The sequence below is a fragment of the Uloborus diversus genome, chromosome 6, assembly GCF_026930045.1.
Source record: "Uloborus diversus isolate 005 chromosome 6, Udiv.v.3.1, whole genome shotgun sequence".
NCBI lineage: Eukaryota > Metazoa > Arthropoda > Arachnida > Araneae > Uloboridae > Uloborus > Uloborus diversus.
In genome coordinates, this window is record NC_072736.1 from 150652857 (window position 1) to 150676920 (window position 24064).

At 33.5% G+C, this 24064-nt stretch overlaps 1 protein-coding gene across 2 annotated transcripts in view; it reads left to right on the top strand.

The window, feature by feature from the left end:
* The first annotated feature begins 21117 nt into the window (after positions 1-21117).
* Positions 21118-24064, top strand: part of LOC129224658 (uncharacterized) — a 68245-nt gene continuing 65298 nt past the window's right edge. For both annotated transcript variants that reach the window (XM_054859197.1, XM_054859198.1), the window contains exon 1: positions 21118-21192. The gene's annotated coding sequence lies outside the window, so the exon portion shown is untranslated. The remainder of the gene's footprint in view (positions 21193-24064) is intronic.

A 24064-nucleotide genomic window follows, 5' to 3' on the forward strand; every position in this document is an offset into this window, starting at 1 on the left:
TCTATACAATGTAGTGTGAATGTTAACTTTATTCATCGGATGCATATTTGTGTTAGGAACGTGGGAGGGAAATTTAGCAATTTCAAAAATATATGTTTTCATTTATTATGTTTTGATAGTGTTGATAGATTTATTAGTTTTTTCATAGTTTGTTATCCAACATTTAAAATTTTTGAATTTGATTATTATTTAGGTTAAAAATATTTTTATGATTTTTATTTTGAAAATTGCCAAAAAGATGTGCCATACAAACATAAAATTGCAGTTAACTGTTTTAAAAAATCTTGCCATAATAATAATTATATTTAAATATGTTAAATATAATGTATATTAGTATTTTATGTTTGCTTTTGCACTTAATACCTTTCAGAAGGTAGCAGAATATTTACATGACTTTATGTAAAAAATTAAAACACTTATTATAATTAGCTATCTTTCTTTTAGAGTACTGATGAATTTTTGTTGTCCCATTTAAAAAAGAAAAGATGTTTAGGTGATGAATGTATTATAGGATATGTGAGGACATATTACTAAGAGATAACGAGGAGCTTTTTCCCTAGTGAAGAAGTTTTATGTTTACATATTTGTAAACAGAAAAAATATTAATGCACAGGAAAAAAAATAATTAAATTGGTTTGAAGAAAAGTATTAACAAATACTTTCATTTTTATTTTGTTATTATTATTAGTATTCTTGGTATTCTTTAACACCCTTTGGACAAAAAAAAGCTTGGTACAATAAAATATTATATTTTGTTGAGCCAAATGTATGTCCTTGCCAAATAGATTCCTTAACCTTTCACACTTTTTTTATTACTGAATGTATTGCAATTAATTTGTAACTTAATGAAGCTTAAATATAGTGTATTGGTGTATTGTAATCAAAGAAATCCTAATCAATCCAACATGGAAAAAATAATTAAAAAAAAAAAAAAGATTAACATGGATAGGTTGATTTTTTTAAAACTATTAGTTGTATAAATGTAAAACAAAAATTCTTTAACAAAGTAATTTTCACAAAAACATACTTTCCTCCAAAGTTAAGTGCAATCCTGTCATTTAATTTCAGTTCAAATATGTATTCATCATGTTACTTCACATTATTTTTTTAATCAGTGGTTGTAACTGATGTTAAACCAGTAGAATTTCAATTTGAGCTCCAAATAAGCAATGGAAAGACAAAAATGTGTTTTGAAATTTAAATAGTCAAATGTAGAATGACTGTTTAGAACTTTTTACTGAAGGAACTTATATGTACTGAATCTTTAAGTAGCCAACACAAATACTAAAGCGAAGTAAATGTTGTTGGTTTTTCACAAAATTGCATATAAATTGATAGTGGTTGATATTCATTCAAAATAACAAAAACTAAAGTTATAGATACGCCATTGAAATTATTGTAACTGAACAAGCCCTTCAATAACTTGAGAATATCATTGAACCGAAGTTCATCAAGTGTCAACTACTTTATAACTGTTTCTAAACCCTGCTAAAATCCTGAACCATGCTAAAATTATAATTAATATGGTATATTTTAAGTTAATTTTGTTTAAAAATTAAAAGTATTTAAAAATCAAATTATTCATTTTAATGTAAAATATTAAAATGTATTTCAGCTTAAAAGTATATTTATAAAGTTTTACTATGAAACATTTTCATTGTTTCCTCTATGAAAATTATTCAGATATTTATTTTTTATTTTTATTAGACACAAAAAGAAACTCCCTATGCACCACATAGTATCACATAGGGCCAGAAGGTGAGAGGCACAACAGTACAAAATACACAAAATAAAATGAGCACAACATACAAACAACTAACCAACGAATAGAGAAGGAAAACACACACACACATACAAAAAGGTCAAACAACTGAATATATAAAACGTTTAAAAAGAGAAAAAGTCTTGACGCTCTGAACCAGAGCAGAAGGAACAGGAGGCCAGGAAACGGACAACTTCCTCAGCTCTCGCACAAGGGTTTCTCTCTGGGGATTAAAACGGTTGCAACGAAACAACAAGTGTTCTGGATTTTCAATACACTAGAGATATTTGAACTAATATTTTCAATCTCTACTAATAATAAAGCTGAAAGTCTCTCTGTCTTGATGTCTGGATCTCTGTGACGCGCATAGCGCCTAGACCTTTCGGCCGATTTTCATGAAATTTGGCACAAAGTTAGATTGTAGCATGGGGGTGTGCACTAGGGTGTCCCGTCCATATATGAGAAAAAAAAATTTTTGAGCTACACTATCACAAGAGGTGTCAAAATTTGCGAAATTTTTCACAGATCACGAAAAAGGTAAAAAAAAATGGAATTGCGTGTCATCTTGAGGGCTCTACCGCTCTTTGAAGTTTTGCATATTTTACATTTTTGACAGACCTAAACGATATGATTTAAAAAATACAAAAATAAAGTTTAGAAAGCATTTTATTTAAGAAACTAATGAAACAAAGCACAAGAAAACAAAATAAACAAACTACAGTTTATAAATAATGACAAAAGTTTAGAATTTAAACTTATTTTTGTGTCCAAAATTTGGAATTTCTGCGCGAGATTGCAACTTGGTTCTAACGAAGCCATCTCTAGAAGTAGCGTTAGTAACACTTTGTGAAGTCTGTGTTATTAGTTTAACACATCTTTCCACAGATTGTGAGTGGCAAGGGAAGTCAACGATTTCCAAGCTATTATCTTTTGCCATAATTTGAAGGTTCTCGTTAGAAATATGTCGAAGAACCGGTGGTGCTGTAACCTGACACTCTTGCCAGACAATTATTTCCGTATAATCTTTAGCAGATAAGTTAATTTTTGGTGTTTTAAATATTCTGCGTTTAGTGCTACTTTCAGCCTTTCTAGCTTTCTTTATTCTTCGTAATGCTAACTCCCGAATGTGCTCCCTATCATCAAACAACATACTGACCAGCAGATTTTCTGGGTGCGCAAAAAAAGCATTTCTTTCGATAACAAAATACACAACAGATTTCAAGTTTTCGGGTAAAAATCGAGAGTACACAATCATTTGAAAAAGATGTTTGGCTGCTTCCTTAAAAGATGACTTTTGCTTGATTAAGAACCAAACTGGAGCGTACACTTTAACCACGCAGTTAACAAGTAATCGCAAATTTTCTGTTGGATTAAGAGTACTTACATAAAGTCTGAGTATACGATTAGCAGAAGTAAGCCATCTCGAGTGCGCCATTTTTCCAAGTTGGCGATTTGCCAGCTCAGTACTACAGAAACCAGTTGATACAGCTTGACAAATCTCATAAAGATATTTTTGATTCGTGCTTAGTTCATCAACCACATTTTTCGGCAAATTAGGCAAATTACCATCCACCGCGCAAAAAGACAATGTCATTTTATTTTCATAACCAGCTAACTGTTTTCCAATAGGTCCGGAATATTCTTTAGGACGCAAAGTGCAACCATCTAAGGTCAAGAATAAATGACTAAGGGGTAATTCGTTGGCATGAAGCATACACACGCAACATTGCAATGGTCTTTCCAAATACTCCTCTAAATATTGAATCACACCACCCTTCCAACCGGTGTTTATTGCAGTTCCGTCACATCCAACGCAAATCACGTCTTCTAAATTCAAGCATTGACCTTCTAATAGAGCTGTAATCGAAGTTAGAATTGCCTTTGCAGTGCCACGACTTGGCGTTGTGTGTCCCAAATAAATTAATCCGGGTTCTGCTAAAATTGAGATCTGCTCTTCTAAAATTTCTTTGCGATGGTAACGAGCTCCTATTTTCTCATTTATCAGAGTCTTGTCTTTACGTCCATCAAAGTAAATGCTTTTTATAACAATACTTCCAATATCTTTGGAAGCTTCTTTCCGAGCTTTAGCTACAGCTCTGTGAATTTTGTTTTTATCGACAATTAGAGTTAAATCTTCTTTTGAAACCAAGCCGACATCAGCTAAAACTGCAGAAGTAACAGCAGCAGCAGATCGCGTCGACAAACCGTATCTATCACAGACCTTAGCAACTGTTGGCAAGATCAGTGTATTCCTATTTGTCGTTGAAGTTGATGGTGTCCCTGTAGAGGCCGTATTCGTCTCTGTTATGGGATACGTTTCTGGAGAAAATTCACGCATCGAATCGTCATCAAAATTTGCTGAGACAGAATCGTTATTTTCAGTAGAAGACTTTTTTGCTGCCCTTTCAAGTTTTCTCTGCTGTTGTTTCATTAATCTAGCTGTTTCTTTCTTATCGACACCTCTTATCACCATTTTTCTGTCATTTCTTTGATCCAACAAGAAACTTCTCTCATTGATGGGAACTTTTTTAGGTTTTAAACACGAACAAGACTCAAATACAGGGCACTTACAAGCCGCAACGTTGAAGAGCTTCTCAGATGACTCTAAAAAGCACTTCAGTTTATTTTCAAAACTATCACTTCGTTTGCTTCTGGATTATCGTTTCAAATTGACGTACTTTTCGAAATAGAATTTTAATAATTGAATTACTCGTTCCTTAGTTACGATTGGAATTGAAGCTTTTGTCCAAATACTGTTGATTTTTTCAGAAACAATTGTATATATATCTGAACTGGAAGGGTCCTTTCCATTATGCATACATTTCTGTTCGCTCCTGACAAATAAAATAAATTTTATGACGTCTTTTACAGTAGGTAGCTGCCGATCATCAAGTTCCTTGTAGGGTCCCAGTATAGCACAAGTAATCTCACTACGTCTCGAACTCATTACTTAAAACTAACAGAATCGGCATATAACACTAACAATTGCAACTGTACTTTTATAGCATTAAAATTACTTTGGCTACGAAGAAAACACCCGTGAGTCAAGCCAAGAAAGCCCTCGAAACAAGTAAAAGGAATTAGCAAGTTGAAACCAAACAAAGTCGAAGTCGTCAGTAACATATTATTGCATGCAAATCGAGACGTGGCGCCAAGCTTCGTGGACGATTCTACTGCGGAAATGGGGGTTATTCCCATATAGGCATTTACAGTAGTAATCACCATATGTTTTTTTTTTTTTCTGTTCGTGTTGATATTACGAATCACGATCTTTTTATTTCAGCCGTCGAGCTTTTATTTCACAGTGAATTTATAACTTTATTCACAGTACTTCTTTTTCAGTTGCCATAAAAATGACAATTTTTCAAAACTTTGACGATCGGTAGAGCCCTGAAGATATAGTTTTATTCTATTTTTTAAATTATTTTTGTAATTTACGATCGATTTTGCAAATTTTGAGAGGTCTTGCATTAAGAAAAACGGAAAAAAATTTTTCGGGACACCCTAGTGTGCACCGCGAAGCGATTTTTCGAAAATTCGATTTTGTTCTTTTTCTATTAATTTTAAGAACATTTTCCCGAGCAAAATTACCATAAGATGGACGAGTAAATTACCAAGTTATCATAACGTGGACCCGTAAGATGGGCAAGCCAATTGGCAAGAAATTCATCATACATTATTTGTAAATATACAGGCGAACCAAAAGACCTTTTAAGTTTCTACTATGTGCAAAGCCGTGCGTGTGCCACTAGTTAAGTTATAAAAGAAGTATGTTAAAACTAAGTGTTGTTCTATCATTATTTATAGTTGTTGAATTCGTTGAAGTTTCTGATGCATTCCTATTTCTTTTACATGCTTTGTTATTTCTCAATTATGAATACAATGTATAATTTAGATCATTTTGTGGTGCTTATGTGTGAGAAATTGAAAAATTTTCTGGTGCTAATGAATGTTTATGTGACACAATTGTTAATATATACAAATTTTTTTACACAAATCAGGTAAATTCAAAAGTATGTTGGTAAATTTTAAAAGTACAGCATGGCCAAAATAAAAACAACCTGGAAATTATAAGTATATTTTCCGGACTGCTTTTATTTGGCCACTCTGTGTGAGAAAGTCTCTACTGGTAAAAATGAAAGGTCTAATTTTATTAAAAGTTGGAAGACTTAAGACTTGGGAGAGTAAATTTATTCATATGGCATTAATGTATATTCTTGTTTTACACATTATTTGTTAAAAATACTTGAACTTAGTGTAATGGTCAAACCTTGTTAGCAATACAAATTAATTGAGTAAAATAATTTCAAATATTATTTGCATATATGTGATGGGAATTATTTTGGAACACAGAAATGAAAGCATACTAAAAATAATAATTCAACTCAAGCATATTATTGTTAATCCAGTTTAACTATCTTTTTTTTTTTTTTTTTTTCATTATTGCAAATAATGAATTAAATGAGCCTTTTTTACTAAAATCTTAACCCCCCCCCCTTTTTTACTAAATCTTACTTTAATCTTTTTTCTAGACTTTTGTTGTGCAATTAGTGCTGTTGATTTAATCATTAATAATATTTTTTTAAGAGGTAAAAAAAAAAAAATCAATACATTCCAAGTTTCAAGTATTATTATCATTATATTTCTAATGTGCTTTTAAAAAATATCTTTTGTAAGATAATGAATTATATTACTGCTTATAAAAAAAGTTTACCTGAAGCATGTTCATGAGATATGACTTAACTTCCAATGTTTTGATTCACATGTAATTTGTTTAACTAATCAAGATATTTGTAAATCAAAGCCTTGTTCAAGATGTTGTTTTTGTCTTTAAATATTTCAATTTGTTGTTATATACAGATAAATCAATCCAGTTCTATGATTTTTTAATTTGCTATTTGTTATTCTTTAAAAATAACTCATTTAAAATAGCTGTTCAAATAAATCTATTTAAGTATTTGATTTCTTAATTCGTTCACTAAAAAAAATTGGTGCTCTTTTTCTCTGAAAACAATTCGTTTGTTATTTTTGTGATGTGTCTTATTTAATTTTTATGAAAATTTACAATTGATGTTGTCATTTTGTTTCATGTTGATGCTATCATAAATGTATTTTATTTGAAAAATGATTGTTTTTAAAGAAAAAAAACCTTTTATTCTTGATGTGAGAATTTGTTGATTGTATTCTTAAGCTAATGTGTGGCATTAAGATAATTCTAGTCATTTATTCAGAAAAAAATACAACAATTTCTTGTACTTGTTTCGTTTTTTATATTCCTGTACGAAATATGTAGCAAGCATCAAAAGATATTTGGGTATAAGGAGTGAGTGCAATGATTGAAAAAAAAAATTATGATTTTTTTTAAATTATCAAATGGTGATTCTTTGCAAAATTATTGGTATTTTTAGCCATTGTTAATGGCTCTTCTGTGCTTTATCCAAATGTTGTACTTTTTGTTATTTTATTTTTGTTCACAGTCTTTAAAATATTATATGAATTTTAGAATGTATCATCAACCATTTTTTTACCTTTTGAAACTAATATATATTTTTTTTGTGCTTTGTAAGAAAATTAAATATTATCATTATTAATTTCTTGAACATTGTTAATAATTCCAAAGGGGGTCTTTTTTAAAGTTAAAAATGAATGTGATATTTTAAGTTATGTGTAATTATTGATCAATTTATACATTCCTTATAAGTTTCTTCCAATAGCTTATGCATTCCTTTTCTCTGTTGAGATTTTTAAAAAATATATTCCTTAAAGTATTACTAATATAAACTATTTACAAAAAAAAAAAAAAAAAAAAATTGGTATTCTTTGCTAAGCTAATTAAAAATATATTCAATTCTTACTTGCAGAAGGGAAAATTTCAAAATGCTTGACCAAAAGCTATCTGTAGTGGAAATTTCTAGAATTTCTATAAACCAATGAATACACTATGTGATTTTCTAAATTTTCATTTGAAAATACTGTATTACCCCACATTATTCGGCATGCCGTAAGATTCAGGGGTCACCAGATTTTCAAGAACACTTGCCTGGTCCTTTCCGGCATGCCGGAAAAAACCGAGGTTAGGAAGAAAAATTAATACTATAAAAAATATATGTTCATCTTAAAAATGAATATAAGTTCTACACATACCTTATTAGTATTAGTAAACAGTTTAATTTTGTAAAAATATTTAACTAACAATGTCATTTGTTATTTTAACAAGAAAAATATTGTTTAATAACGAATAATTTTATAAAAATTAAATGAAAACTAAGTAAGCAAACATTTAAGCAGTAAGTTACCACCCCTAAACCAGTGCTAAAGAACTTACCATAGCTATTCAATAAATAAATATTAAACAGAGCTCTCTAAAAGGAACATAAAAAAAATTTATTAAAAAAAAAACAAATCTCAGTAGCGATGATATTCTTCTGAATTGATTACTTTATTGGCATATAATTAAATCCATCAATAATGACCTACCATAAATAACAAGCACATATTATTTGCAATACACCATTTTGTTTTGAAAGAAGGTTACTTTCAGGATTATTTTTTTCCTTACAGTGGTTTGCTTTCTGATTGGAACTGAATGGGGAAATTTACTTTTGTTTTGTTGCAAAATAAACCTCAAATTATCTGGCATGCCCGAAAATTCGAATTGCCCTGCATGCCAGTCAACCTCGCTCTTTTCAGGCATGTCGGATAATGCGGCGTAACACAGTAGAAAAAACGAATCTCAGTATCATGTTTTCATTAGGTAAGACACAGTGCAATTTGGAATAGATTGTGAATGAAGATAAAAGTAAAAATGTTAACAGGAAAAAAAAAATCAAATTTTGGTATTGATCAAAATTTATCTTAAAAAACTGGCAATACAAAGTTATCCAAAGATCCAAACAAACTAGCTTAATTAGCTCTTCAAAGTTAATAAATATTCATTAGCTTTCCTGTTAGCTCTTAAAAGCAATAAAAATTTATCAAATGGAGCTTCTAAAATTAAGATATAAAAAGTAAAAAGAAAATATTGTTAATCGGAAATCTGTATGCACAAAATATTTATCAAGATTTTTCTTTTTTTACGGACATTGATAAATAGAGACATTAATCTTAATTTTAAAAACGTTTTATATGTAAGTATTCAGGGCTTCAGAGTCGGAGGGAAAAGGACTGACTCCTGTTCTAACTATGACTCCAGGAATTTTATTTTAGAGCTTTCAACTCTGACTCCTTTACCCCCAAATCAGTCCAACTCTGACTCAGACAGCACTGGCAAAGTGGCAGAGTTGCAGACTTTGAGGGAAAACGATCGACCCTGACTCCTGGAATTTTAAACCTTCGACTGCTGACTCCAACTCCGACTCTGCAGTCCTGATTTTAATCAGTCATAATAGAATTAAAAATGATGTTGAAATATGAATTTTTATAATGCTTTACTTTTGATGCTATTACAGTTTTATTGTACACAATCGCTTGTTTCATTCTATGTTTGAAAATTGTATTCAAATTCAAAGAGAAATATTTATTTCATATGTTATTAAATAGAATAGTTTAATTTTGTTTCTATATTCAGACTTCAACTAGTCTTTAAACTAGTCTTCATTTTTTTTACAAATATTTAATTTATTTATTATATTGTTCATTTATTTTATGTCTGAATTAAAATAAAAATTTTTTTATGGCCTTACTTCTTATTTTAGTGTTCTTTAAAAATAATTTGAGAAGGCTACTTTTGAATAATTTAATCCAAGAACATGTTTCTCTAAGCTTTTTTGTTTGGAGAACCAAAGTTCAGTTTTGCTAGTTTGGTACAAATTTAGAATTTAAAAACTACCCATAATCGGACTGTTGCGTAAACAAAAAGAAAAAAGAATGGTTTTATTCTTTTGTTTTCTTTTATTTGCTTTGTGGTTTATTATTATTATTATTTCAGGGGTGTTTGTGATCCGAAAATTTCGAACATTTTGGGTTGCCGTTTCCGAAAATTTAAGGCTGAAAACGCATTCTAAAATTGAAAAATTTTTTTTTTTTTTTAAATGGTTCTTTTTAATGATTTTTGTGTGCATATTTAAAGAGTTTTTACGGGGGGCCGAACTTCCTCATAGTTTCAGAAAATTTCACTGTCTTCAGAAAATTTTACTTAAGTCTACTATCACCCCTGTATTATTTTAACCTCTTTGATAAACTTAAGCACGAAATTGCCGATTCTTATATATATATATATATATATATATATATATATATATATATATATATATATATTAGGGTGTCCCAAGATATAATGGCGAAAAAAAAATTTGTGAAATCGAATACGCATACCCTCCAAATTTTTTCCATTTCACCTCAGAAACATGAGAAAAAAGTTCCATTGCAATTAAATAACGGGAACCCGTGCCTACTTGAGGTCAAAGTTGGACCTAAAATCCTGTAAGGCGACTACAGTGGAAAAATTGCTAACTGCATAATTCATTACTACACGCGACATCAATTTATTTAAAGCAGATATTTACAACAATATTAGACTAAAAGAAACATTACTGTACATATTTTTAATTCAATGTTTGCTTTTTTGCAGTTAGAATAGAACGTCCTCTGCTCTTGAACACAACGTAACAGATTGTTTTTGTTCCTCATCAGCTGTTAGCAAACAGTGAAAGTTCTGCATCATTTTTACCGCTCTTTCAGCTGCATCGTTTACTGCACTAAGCTTTGAGACAGTCTTTTTCACATAAAGGAATGAAATATTATTGACCATACCATAAAAGCTGGATGAATTTTGTAGAGCAGCTTTTGAGATAATTGGGTCCACATTTTCGTACACTTTTATCAAAAAGCACAAATCTTTTTTGGGTGCTTTGACTGTCAAAATGCATTGAAGCCATGGTTTCACGTATATTGTCACTACAAAAAAGCAGACATCAAACAATGCTTCATTTTCCTTCGTATCTAATTTTAGTTGTGAACTAAATATAATAGTTTTAGGGAGTAAATCGCTCGAGCCATCCATCGAGCTTTGTGCATGACTCCCGGTGGTCTTATTTTAAATTCATTTTCTGTATCTCCACCTAAAAATATGATAGGCAGTTCTGTCAACTCTTGATAGTCATCCCTGAGCGTAATATTAGTAAGTTCAGCACGGTAAAAGTCAAGTAAATTTTCCAAGTTAGGGTACAGTTCGGAACAACTCCGCAGCTCCTCCATAGCACTGTATTTAAGTGAGATAGATCAGTTCATATATGTGATGGCGGCAAGCAAAGGAAAGCATTTCTCTATCAAATTTTTGCTCAAGAATAGCGGAAGAACCACTTAAAGGACCTGTTCTGGAAGCTGTAATATCACAACTTAACTTTGTCTTCGAGATTCCAATCTAAAACTGCCTTTCAAACAGCCTTTGTTTGTTCTTTTCCTGTGGAATTATCCAGTTTAGACTCAGCAATGAGTTGTTCCGTCACATCCATATAAAATAACTATAGATAAGCGATCTTCTTTTGATTTTTGAGCACTCAAAGCAGGCAACAGTCCCATCTTCCTCTATTTTGATTAACCGAAGTGCATCAGCACGTGTAATATTGAATAAATTGTTTAAATTACTTGAAAATTCTTGTTGGCGCTGCCTGAATACTTCTTGCAGTTTCTCTGCATTTTTTTGTAAGTCTCTCTAGATTTGATACAGGTTTTTAAGTTTATTCACACAATTTAGCAACGATTTGGTGGGAGCGCGTGCCTTTTCGCAAAAGATGATGCATTCCCGAATAGCGATATTTGCACTTTCACTGATGGTTAAATTTACTTCTCGAATGTTATAAAACAAAACCGACAGAACTTGTCCGTTAGAGGGAAGTTTCAAGCCCGTAGTTTGTTGTTTTACGACTTCTATTAAAAATATCCCTTTTTTCAAACTTTGCAATTCCACTGCCATGCTTCGTTCCCTATGGAAGGACTATACTGCGCTCGCTGACCGGAATGTATTTGTACTGACATGTTTGACGGTTTGCAAATTACTACGGATAAGCCCCCCTCCCCCCAACATATGTTTTTCTGTTTTCATTTGTTTTCTGTGCACTATTTACAGCTGTTTTGAGCTTTGCAAAGTATCGCGTCGCCAGCATTCGCTTGCTTATATGAATACACGTGCTATTTACACGTTTAGGCCTTTAGGCGCAAGTCGGCACGGGTTACCGTGCTTCAAATTGCATGAAACTTTTTTTCCAACGGTTTTGATATAAAAGGAAAAAAATAAGAGGGTATGCGTTTTAAAAAAACGACTTTCATTTTTTTGGGACACCCTAATATATATATGTATGTAATTCAATGCCGCGCTGCATACTCGTTTATTAGTTATACTGGAAAATCGTCCGTCAAGGTATGACGGGTGAAAATGGCTTCTATACATTTGAACGAAGCCACATCGCCTGTTTGATGATTGAGATTTTAACCCTAACTCCAGTGGATCAACCCTAAACTCCAGGATAGCGTTCATTGTTGAGAACCTTTTTGTCTTTCCTTGCATTTTAAACATTACCAAAACATATTATCAAATTATCATGCCGTAGCGCAACTTTCATTGTTGATTGGCGTCAGGAGCGTTACTCGAACATTGGCTATTATATGTATGAGAATGCTTGAAATTTAGCAAGAGCTAATAGCAAAAAAAAGACAAATAAAAGTTCTTGCAATGAAGGATTACAGCCAGGCAGTGGCGTAGCTACACTTTCTGCCGCCCGGGGCGATTCCTCAATTTGCCGCCCTTTTTGATGGGAAATAGTTGACACATTAAAGTCAAAAGTATTTGAATAAGATTTTAGTAAACAAGAAAAGAAACTTTTTTTTTTCCTTCTTATTTTTCTTGCAGAAGAAAAAAAAAAGCAATTCAGAGCTCCACCGAAATATTCCAAAAGTTAAGTCAAAATTCGGAATTTTAAGCAATTTGTAGTAACGCTTATAGAAAAGATGCTTGGAGCTCCTTCCATATATATATATATATATTTTCTTTTTTTCAGAATTATAACATTAGTTTTATGCATTCTTTAGTGACGTTTTGGGGTCGGGACTTCTCAAGGAAATTTTCTGAAACTGAAGCGTTAAAAAAGCAATTTCAGGCTATCTTTGAATACGTAAAGATATTGGGGAAGGTTCGGGGGCGCTGTCTGGGAAGCTTTTCAACAAAGCTGAAAAACACGTAAATGTAGGCTGTAAGTGGTGTAAGGGTCTTACCTAACTCCAACAAAGACTGGATTTTCCTCCAGAAATGTTTTCAAACTTGAAATCAATTTTAGTCTCTAGAAATTTTTCGATGCTGAAGTTTCAAAAACGCTATTGTATATCTTTGACGGCATAAGTTTCCAAATGTTTCCAAAAATATTGGGAAGTCAGATAGTTTTTCCGTCTCCTCTGAAAACTTTTTGAAAATGACGTCTTAAAAACGTGACTTCAGTCATTGTTTGACGGACAACGATATGAGAGAGAGTTCAGAGGGGGTTTCCCGCCCGAAATCTTTTTCGTATATATATAACTGTTACTCATTTTATGCTCTTCACCACTGAGAAAAAAAAAGGATTTGGGGTCTTCCCTCAGAAATTACTAAGAACGAAATTTGGAGTCAACTGTGATGACGTTAGGTGATTTCGTGCACATCTGGGGTCCCTACCTTAGAGTTTTTCTGATGTTTAAATTTAGTTAAAATTAAAAGCTATTTTTGGAGACATTGGATGAGATGGGGATTTTAAAGTTCGAAGTTGATGTCCTAAATACACACTTTAGACTATCTTTAATCATTATACAGGAAGGGCCAGGGCTTTACCGCCCTTGGGAGTTTGTTAGTTCTGAAGTTATAAAAACTCCATTAGGCTAAAAGATGAGATGTGAAGGGATCGGGTGAGCGTTATCCCTTTGAAATGTTTCGGGACTCAAGGCCTAAAACTGCACTTCTGGGCTGTTTGGTGACCTTAAGGCATAGGAAAATTCGGTTGCTCTTTCCGAAAAATGTGACATTTTTTGAGGATTTAACAACGCAATTTTAAGCTGTCTTCGGTGGGTCAAAATTCTCCGGCCTCAAAACACATTTTAAAGTTATCTTTGGCACAGTTTAGACAGCAAAAAGCGAGAGAGAGGGCTGGAAATGAAGCCTCCAAAACGCTGTTTTAGGCTAAGTTTAACCAAATTAAGAGAGGAAGGGATGGTAAGTGGTTCTTCTCTGAAATGTTTCAATATTAATGTCATGAAAATGCATTTTAAACTTTGTGACAGTAGGAAGAAGCGTAAAAGTCGGGGAAATTTTCCTAATTTATAGTTTTAGAAACGCAAATTTAGGGTCAATTTGTTTTCTCAAAGGGAGTTATAGCTCCTTTTTGGATCTGTGCTTGAGCGACTCACCTAATGTTGAATAACTCAGAAGTTGCCACCCAGGGTACGAGCAAGACTCACTCACTCCCCTTCCCTAAATCCGGTACTACTATATAACCAAATTTAGACGATTCTCTTTTTCACTAATAGAGGTCGAAATGTAAAAGGCTTTGCCTAGATATCATTTTACTAAATAAAAACCTTTCTTTAAAATGAATGTCTAAATGTAAAACTCATAGTATAAAGGAATTAGTTGATATAATACAGTAATACAAGCAATTATTATTTGCGAGTTGTGAATAAAGTTTTTCATAAAATGAAACACAAAATTCATTCTGTCTTTGTGAAAATTTTGTAGTCAATGACCAATCAAAGCAATTGTTGAAACAGATAATGCTATCCTGAAAATGAGCAAGAAATTGCCTATCATTCGAGACCTCTCTCCTTTTTGCTCTTGTTTTCCTTTCCTTATTATTATTATTTTTTTCAAATATGGTGGTTTCCTAGGAACTTATTAAAATCAAGTAGTAGCTTCATCATTAACGAAAGGTTATGAAATTTATTGTTTCCTCCGTAATAGTTATCTTTAACAGCAAAAAAAACATGGTCCCTTGACTTTACACTACCACCTCCCTCAGTCTGTAGCTAGAGACGAAGGAAGAGAAAAAACAAACACTATTGCTCAGATGTTCACAAGAAAAAAATATGTTTTGTATTACAGTAATTTTATTATCATTGTCGTACTAACAACTTACAATTCGAAGACTTTTTTTTTTCTTTTTTGCTTCCAGCAATAGATCAAAAGCATGATTTCCTAATTGGAAAAACGTGTTAAATTTTTTCGCATCAAAAGTGCGAAATTGCCGCCCCCCAAAAAGTGCCGCCCGGGGTGGACCGCCCCCTCCGCCCCTCCCTAGCTACGCCACTGCAGCCAGGCTATGAAGTTTCTCATGTTTTGTACATTTTTTTAAAGCTTTCTTCTTCTTTTCTAATCTCTATACTCCACGTTGATTACTCCATACAGTAAACCCTCATTAATTCGAACCCTATTAAACCGGACTTCGTTTAATCCGGATATACATTTAGATGAAAAAAAAAGGTTATAAAATGGACTCCCTTTCACCTTTTAAGTTTAAGAAGCGAAATGAATTAGCAGAATGCCATAAATTAACCAAAATCCTCGAAAACCGTCGACAGTAGCGTAGCTAGGATTTCATTACGGAGAGGTTTCAATGAGTATATATAAATGCATGTGCTCTAATTCGAGTTATGTTTTTGATTGTGCAAACAGGAAAAAATGAACATTTTTCTTTTTGAATTTTCTTAATCATTTCGAGAAGGGTCCAGACCCCATGGACACTCCCCTTGGCTATGCCATTAACCATCAAACCTTTATTTTTTAAGTGGCACACAAGCATTTAATGTGGAAATTTCGCACAGACTGTATGTGGACCTCCCTCATGAACCAATGTTCATTGCGGACCCCTATATTAGAGTTTATACTATGTAGTTCCCCCTTATAGTTTGTAGTTAATCTAACTTAATTACATTTACCATAACTAATTACAGGGAAACATCACTATTTTATAAAAGGTTAGATAGTTTATAATGCTTTACAAATTCTGGAGCACAAAAATAAAATTGAACACACAGAAATCAATAGGTAACAAAGCAATTAAAGATCCAAAATTGAGTATCGAATTAATGGGAAGAGAGGTTGTCTTAACACATTGGGTTTAATTTTTGATAGCTGGAGTCAAAAGCGTTTAGACAGCTTCGGTATTTAGTTTTGGTGCCTGCATAGGTAAAAAATCCGGACTCGGTAAGTTTTTGCAAATAGAAGAACACGCTTTGTTTTCTCCAACGAGCGATGCGTATTTTCTAGACGAGACCAAAAATGGAAGTAAGCAGAGACCGGTCAAAATTTTAAAATCTTCGGAGCTGGATAAAAATTTTAGATACCGCGACAAATTGTCTCTCAGAGTTCATTGGAAAATTTAGTTGAACATGGTTTCCGAAATAATACTGTTTTGAAAGAACCATAGTACATCAAGTTTTTTTTTTCTTTTTTAATGACCCGGGTGACCTGGCACCCGGGATTTTTCGAACTCTGGGGTAAGTGTCTTGGAAGGAAAATTCTAAGCTGCAGTCTGAAGTTATGCCTATTGAACATACATATTCACTTCACGGCAGATTCAGGGTGCCTCGACGGAAAGTCACGGGAGGTCACTGTGACCTCATAAAAATGTTTCTTTTTGACATTTTGAACGACGATTCAATTATTTGAAGACAGTATTGCAATATACACTGCTCGACATTGAAAATGCAACACCAAGAAGGAGTGGTCAGAAAGTGATGAAATTTGGATAAAAGACAGAGACAGCAACGAATAATAAATGATCTTAATTTCAAAATGAAAGGCAGAATACAGAGCGAGAATGGCGTCGGCTCAGTAGGATGTAGAACCACCGCGGACAGCGATACACGAAGAAACACGTCTAGTCATAGAGTCAATAAGGGTGCGGATGGTGTCCAGAGGGATGGCTCTCCATTCCCTTTCAACCATTTGCCACAGTTCGTCTTCTGAACGAGGCAGGGTCAGAGTCTGCAAACGGCGTCCAATCACATCCCACGCATGTTCGATTGGTGACAGGTCAGGAGAGTATGGTGGCCAGGGAAGCATCTGTGTGCCTTGGAGAGCATGTTGGCAGATGCGAGCACTGTGTTGTCGGGCGTTATCCTGCTGAAAAATTGCATTAGGTAGCCCTTGAAGGTAAGGGATTGCCAAAGCCCGCAGCACATTATCCAAGTAACGTTGGGCCGTCATAGTGCCCTGAATACAAACTAGGGGTGATATGGAATTGTACGCAACTGCGCCCCAAACCGTTATGACACGTTGTCGTGCGGTGGGACGTTCCTCAGTTACTGCTGGATTAGATCTGTCTCCACGTCGACGCCACACACGTATGCGGCGACTATACTGGATAAACAGAAGCGGGATTCATCTGAGAACACATTTCGCCATTCTGTCATCCACGTCGCTCTAGTCCGGCACCATACTAAACGTTGCTGTCTATATTGTGGGGTCAATGGCAGTCTTCTTAGCGGATGCCGCACAGTGGTTCAAGGGCGGAAAAAATAGCCATTTTTAAGTTTTAAGATTAAAAATATTTCATGCCGTAATTACTTAGCCCTTGAGTTGTAGTAACTTACTCCAGAAGATTTTTTTGAAAAAAAAAAAATTCTTTTTCACAAAAATAAGCCGAGATTGTTGAACTATTATGTTTTTACTTTTTTCGGACGAACGCCTTATACTTCAGTTTTTATTCATTCGTTTAACGAGGAGGACTAAAACTTAATAAAAGTCATTTCTGATTGGTTTTTCACACTTATAGGATGCATATTACATCGTAGTTAAAAATTAAAAATTCATGAAAATTAAAAACTGCCTGAAATAAAAAAAAACATTATTTTCTAAAAAATATAATGAAAAATATTGTGGGATATACTTTTATCGGCGGCGTCCGGTAGGCTAAAATTTACATATATCAATAGTTTAATCCTTCCTGTAAATAAGCAACAACATTTTAGCTGCGACTACCTGCGACTGCAATCGTGGTAGATGTTTTGTTTGATTTTCGCTATTTACAAACACCAATATAGTAAGCTAGAAAATAACCCGTAATGTTATAACGGGGCTAAATTGCTTTTTTTATCAAAGAAATTGGTGATCAAACTTGACATGCTCCAGACTAACGTATGTCACAGTTTCACTACTTTGCAGGAGAGCCTAAAAACGTTTGTTTACTGTTTCCGAAAGTTGGGGCTCTTGAAACATTCATCAATAAATATAGAGGATCTTTTTAAACAGATTTACGTTATTATGGCTTAATGCGGAGCATTATTCTGCATGCAATGCAATAGTAACCTGAAAATAACAATTTTCGGACCCGTTTCGTATGGCTTTAAAGAAGATACATATGAGAAAAAAAATTTAAAACTCGTACAGAATCTATATAAAAAGTTAATAACCATTCTGTTCATAAATCAATGAAATCAGAAAATCATCAAACGTTTGAAATTTCTGATTTCCTTTTCGAAATCATTCTAGTATAAAGCTGTTCTCAGTATGTCAACATTGCCAGAAACTATTGTTCGAGGGTATCAATTGCAATAAATAAACCTAGCGTGTGGCATACAACTGATTCAATTTATATTTTTCGCTAAAAACAGAAATGAATTTGAACTATAGAGAAACCCCGATTTCACGTTTCTCAGTGGCCTGAATCAAACATAAAATGCATAAAGTATGGGAAAACGTCAGTTCAAATTAAAAAAAAAAAAAAAAAAAAAAAAAAAAAAAAAAAAAAACATAAAATATGGGAAAACGTAAAGTATGAGAAATGTATAGAAAGCAAAAATCAGATAAGGAAACAAAAATAATAATAAAGGCTGCTACGATGACGCTTATAAAAAGGTAAAAACGCGATATTTTACGAAAAGAACATTATTGTACATACCAATTTAGATCATTCTAACACATTAAGTTACGAATCCGGGCGTTTAGGGTGAAAATAGTCAATAATAATGAGTCATTGAATTCATCCAGGATTGAAATACTTTGCAAAGTTTTTTTTCTGGTCTTTATGATAAAGAAAATAGTTTTTCACTATTAGTAAGCTCTTAAATGCAGTATTGAAAAAAGAGACGAGTTGTGTTTCTTCTTCTTGTTCATCTTTATTGACAGTCGAAGGATCCACAAGATTGGCTACGGATGGAGCAGTAACATTTCTGTTTTCATGGATTAACTTTTAACAGAGTGGATTATGTTTAAAAATGCACAGAAGGAAACACGTTGCTTAATTTTAAAACTTTTTTTTCTTTTTCTTTTAACTGCCAAGGGAAAACGTAAAATGCGGGAAATTCATAACTAATAAACTTTCCAATTAATATTTATTAAATTAATATTACTAGTACACGGAAAAACTGGGACCTGATGATAAAAATAGTAAAACGAGGCGAAAACGTTGATTCGGGGGACGTAAAATCGGGGTTTCGCAGTGAATACGATCAGCCAGCAGGAAGATAAATATTACCACACAACAATTTTAACAATTTTCCATAGCATTTTTTGAGAATATTCAAAGTTATTGAATTTTTTCCGCTTTTTTGTCGTTTTGAACCACTGTGCGCCGTGATTGCAGACCACGTGCGGCCGAACGACGGGAAATGGTTCTGGTTGACACGGGAAAATTCAGGGTATCTTGCACCTGCTGCAGAATCGAGGAACAAGTGACTTGTGGGTCTGCTACAGCTTGTCGGTGGCTGTGTCGATCCACGCGTTCTGACGTCACCCTGGCTGCCCCTGCACCCCTCAATCTTGCCACATTTCGTTGTTCCAACCATCTTCGGCATAGCCGATGCACCGTGCTCGCATCCATGTGGGTATGAGCTGCGATTTGACGTACGGACCAACCTCCCCTTCTCAGTCCGATCACCATACCCCTCGTAAAATCGTCTATCTGCTGGAAGTGCCTTCGTTGACGTCGGCCTGGCATTCTCTCGTGTTACACGTATCCTCCAAGACAAAAACAAAATTTCTTCGATAATTCTCCAGTCAGAAATGACACGAATATTGCCCATTCTACAAGTTCCTTCCCTTATATCTTACTTCACGTGCGTCGGAGAGCTGCGCATTTCACATCATTTACATAACTCAGTGATGTACGCGTCTACTCTAAAATTTGCATAAACTTCTGAACACTTCTTCTTGGTGTTGCATTTTCAATGTCGAGCAGTGTAATAAGTGTTTTTTTTTTTTTTTTTCAATGTCTAACGGTGATTATACTCGGCCATAATCAAAAAACATGATCAAAGACGTATAAAAACACTTGTTACATTGAAATGTAGCAAGTTTTATTTATTTATTTATGCCTCTTCTAATACGTGATACGTGTAGGTACGTGGGTATACTCGTGTTATCTCATATGGTAAAACTTAGGGTTCCATTCGGTAAATTGAGAATTCCCCCTCACTGATAAATAAACTCTGAAAGTTCCAGGATATACTGCACGGTTTTGTCAAAGCAGAAAACGGTTTGACCATTTATGCATGATCTTGCAGCATTCTACCTCTCGAATTCGGGAAGTAGAGCTCAAAGAACAACTCCATACTTCGTAGGCGAAAACTGGTTTTCAAATTCAAAAGTTTACTACGTATCATTTTACGTTTTTAAAAAAACTTTTTTTCCCCCGAAGTTTTCCGGGACTCCCTACTAAGTGTCAGCGAACCCCCAAAAGGGGCCCGCGGACCACAATTTAAGAAGTCCTGGTGTATTCTATTCTAAGAAAGATTAAAATACGCAAAATGATTGATAAAAAAAAAGTGTCAATACAAGATTAATAAAACGGACGGATTTTTTCGAATGTGTTCTGATAATTTCTTATTGAAGTGCTCAGGTTGTGGCCAACATCTCGCCGTATTTCTTAGCTCAACTTAAAAAGTTCAAATAATTTTCTTGCGATGATTTTTACCTTTACATCGGGAAATTTGAGGAAACCAAGTTTAAAATTAGAATGCAATTAAAAAAAAAAGTCTTTTCTGTGTAAGTCTGTCCCTGAACATTTCGGATAATAAAAGTTTTAATTCCTTCCTCTAAAAATTAGAACTGAAAAATTGGAGGAGCAGCTTTCATTCGTTGATGTATTATTTTAACGAGATGTCAACTCTATCTCCCGAGCTCAAAAGCAACAGCTTCAGAAAAGTCGGGAACTTTTTTCTACTTCCTGATTTGTTTATTTATTATCGCCAATCAATGACTATCTCTGGGTCAAGAATATTTGTTGTGCTGACGGTTGAGCAGATGCATAGCAACAAAACGCGACTGAAAATACTATCGTGACATGAAGAACATGACACTAGGACTATCAGTCACGCACGTCATGTTGTTGTATCACTGGATTCAAAGATGGAAATTTATGGATGGAAGGTTCTTCGTCTGCCTTTCCAAATAATTTGACTGCATTTCATGTTTCTTTTGGATGAATCATTGGCAGCAGGATGGGAGATATATTTAACCATTATTTAAAAACTGTGTACGTAAGTTTTCTTAATTCTGTTTTACTTAATTAATCGAGATTTGAACTTGCTGTATCAAGTTAGCTGTATTGGTTAACAAATCCAAAGAGCTTTCTGTTAAAAAAAAAGAAAAAAATTTTTTTTTGTCTTTTTGCCTTCGTCAAGTATGGGCTTTTTTCTCTTCTTTTTGAGGGTATGGGAATATTTTGATAATAGTGAGTTTGGCGCAGCCTTCAAATTTTTTGGCGGTTATAATTTTATTGTGGTTGGTCTTTCCTTTCAGTTGCTTTACCCGGTTGCAGTAACAGCCAGACACTGCGTCACACGTCACAGATTCTTGAGCAAGTCTGCAGACTATTTTTCAGTTGTTATTTTTTTTTTCAAATCAAAAGGTGAAATATGGGAATGAGGTGTCTTTGCCGAGTTCGGTACATATTTTGTTTGCTTAAAATCCCAGTGTCGGTACAAAGAAAAGCTTGTCCTTGGTACACTAAAGTTAATTATGCATTGAGAAAATGGCACTTATTGTAAAAGGTGGGTGAGCCAAAGGTAGCCACATTTAAGTTTTGATGCTTTTCTGTCTGGCTGAATCCTTTTACGCAAAACTTTTACACTAGTACCTATCAAGTTTAATTTTCTTTGCGAAATAAAAAATTCAACTATTTTTTATTATAAAATTACAAAACTGTAGCTTTTGGGCCACCTTTCGATCCTACAGCGTTCCAAAGGTGACCCTCGTACTGAAGGTATTGAAATCTATTTTAAATTGTGAAAAAAAAAAAAAAAAAAAAAGAGAAGAAAATAGTCGAACCCCTCTATAGTGAACTCGGGATATAGTGATTTCCCGGTTGTAACGAACCTTTTGAATGGTCCAAACTGAAATCCCATGTCACTAATGCAATTTCAAACGCTTGAAAAGATCCCCAAATGCTAGAAAATCAACTATAGCGATCCAAAACTTTCGAAAATTTCAAGCTTTTCAACATTTGGTAAAAAAAGTAGGAAAGAAATCCTATCATTCGTAAACGTACCCGACCTCAAAAGTGGATTCCCTTCAAAAAATTTTATTGATCAGACTTCTTGACTTTAAACATGTGCAAAGAAGCTTTCTGGTTTCATTAGCTTCAGTATTTTCTGATCGATGCAAAAACCTTTCGCAAGAACAATTTCCATATCCATCATCGTCTGACATTGGTGAAGAAATAGAAGATCTCGAACCTCCTATTCCAGCTCCAAAATCTACTGTCAATGCTTTGAACATTTTTTTTTTTTTTGCAATCGAAACTGTAGATCAACATGTTGCGGATTTGTTTCCAATAGCTGACTAAAAAAGTGGCGAAATACATTAAAAATCAAACCGCTTGCAACCTCTCCTTCTTCCATGCTATAGCTTTTTTTTTCTTAAAAAGGTAAATTTTTAGTTTGCTTTTTATTGAGTACAATGTAATTAATACATTTCACTTTTTGTCCTAAGTACTAGTAGAAACATCGTGTAATTAGTCTAGCTTATGAAATTTTGGATGTAACGTATAAACGCTCATGTAATCACTACTTCAAAGCTCTGATATTCGCAAAAGCGAGAAGATTTCGATAATTGAGAAATTGTAGATTTTAATTCATAGGCGGTAATTTTTGGTTTAAAAGTTTGCTATTTTGTTAAAATTTTATTCATTTCAACTGCATCTTATAGAGAAAAACAATTGGCGTGGGGGGGGGGGGGGAGCGGTTCATGCTGCCTTATACGATGCCTATGATAATTTTTAATTTGAATTAAAATCTGCGAATATAACTTGAACAAATACAAATAATATTGGAAGGTTCTTCACTGAAGATCTGTGATGCGACTCTGACTATACAAATATGCGATAATTCCAATTTATTTATTTATTTATTTTTCACAACGTGAAATTTTTTTTCAGACATGGGGCACATATCAGTGAGTCCTATACACTGTTTTTATGCAAAAAAAAAAAAAAAAAAAAAAGTGAAAAAAATTAAAACAAACCCCCCAGAAAAGATCGATTTTGACGATATTTTAAATATTTTTTTTTTTGGGGGGGGGGGGGGAATACTTCCCTATGAGTCCCCAAACTTGCTCCAAATGTTCATGCTTTTGAACTTTGCACCTCTTTAGCCCATCCAGAAGAATGTTTATGATCCCTTCTTCTCGAAATAAAAACTATAGCTATAAAATTGTCGAAACCTGACAGAAAAAAAAGGGGGGATGAGTCTATGTCCGAAAAAAATTGAACGTGATGAGGGAAAATGGTGGTCATATTTGGATTTAGGGGATCATCAGCAAGAAGCATTTTGAAGGATTTTTACTTTCTTCTATATCTAATATATAGAAGAAAGTATTGGATTCGTGCAAATTTTCGAATTTCGAATTTTGACGGATTCGAACGTTTTGAGGTGTGCTGAGTCCATTTCGACTATTTTTGGAAAATGTCTGTCTGTCTGTGTGTATGTGTGTATTAGGGTGCGTCTTATAATGCACTTCTTGAAAAAATTTTGAATTTCTTATGAGGCACCCCTTTAATTGCTTCCTTTTGATGAAAAAACACTTACTTAAAATTTTCATAGAATTTGAACAAAATTTAGAGGTTGCTACCAGCGATTAAAATTACGATCATTGTGAAAAAATAAAGTAAAAATATATTCCAATTTTCTATTGCAATATTTGACATCAACATGAATTTGGGTTCGTTAAGGTGGAAACATAACCCAAATACTTATTCCTTATGCATACAAAAAAATAATAAGCATTTCATGGTTCTATGCTGTGTAATAATGTCAAACTAAAATCCTGCAAAAGTTCCACTTCGCCATTCATATCATTGGTTTACAATTTCAGTCTTTTACCCATTCACCAATATTGTAATTTTTTCC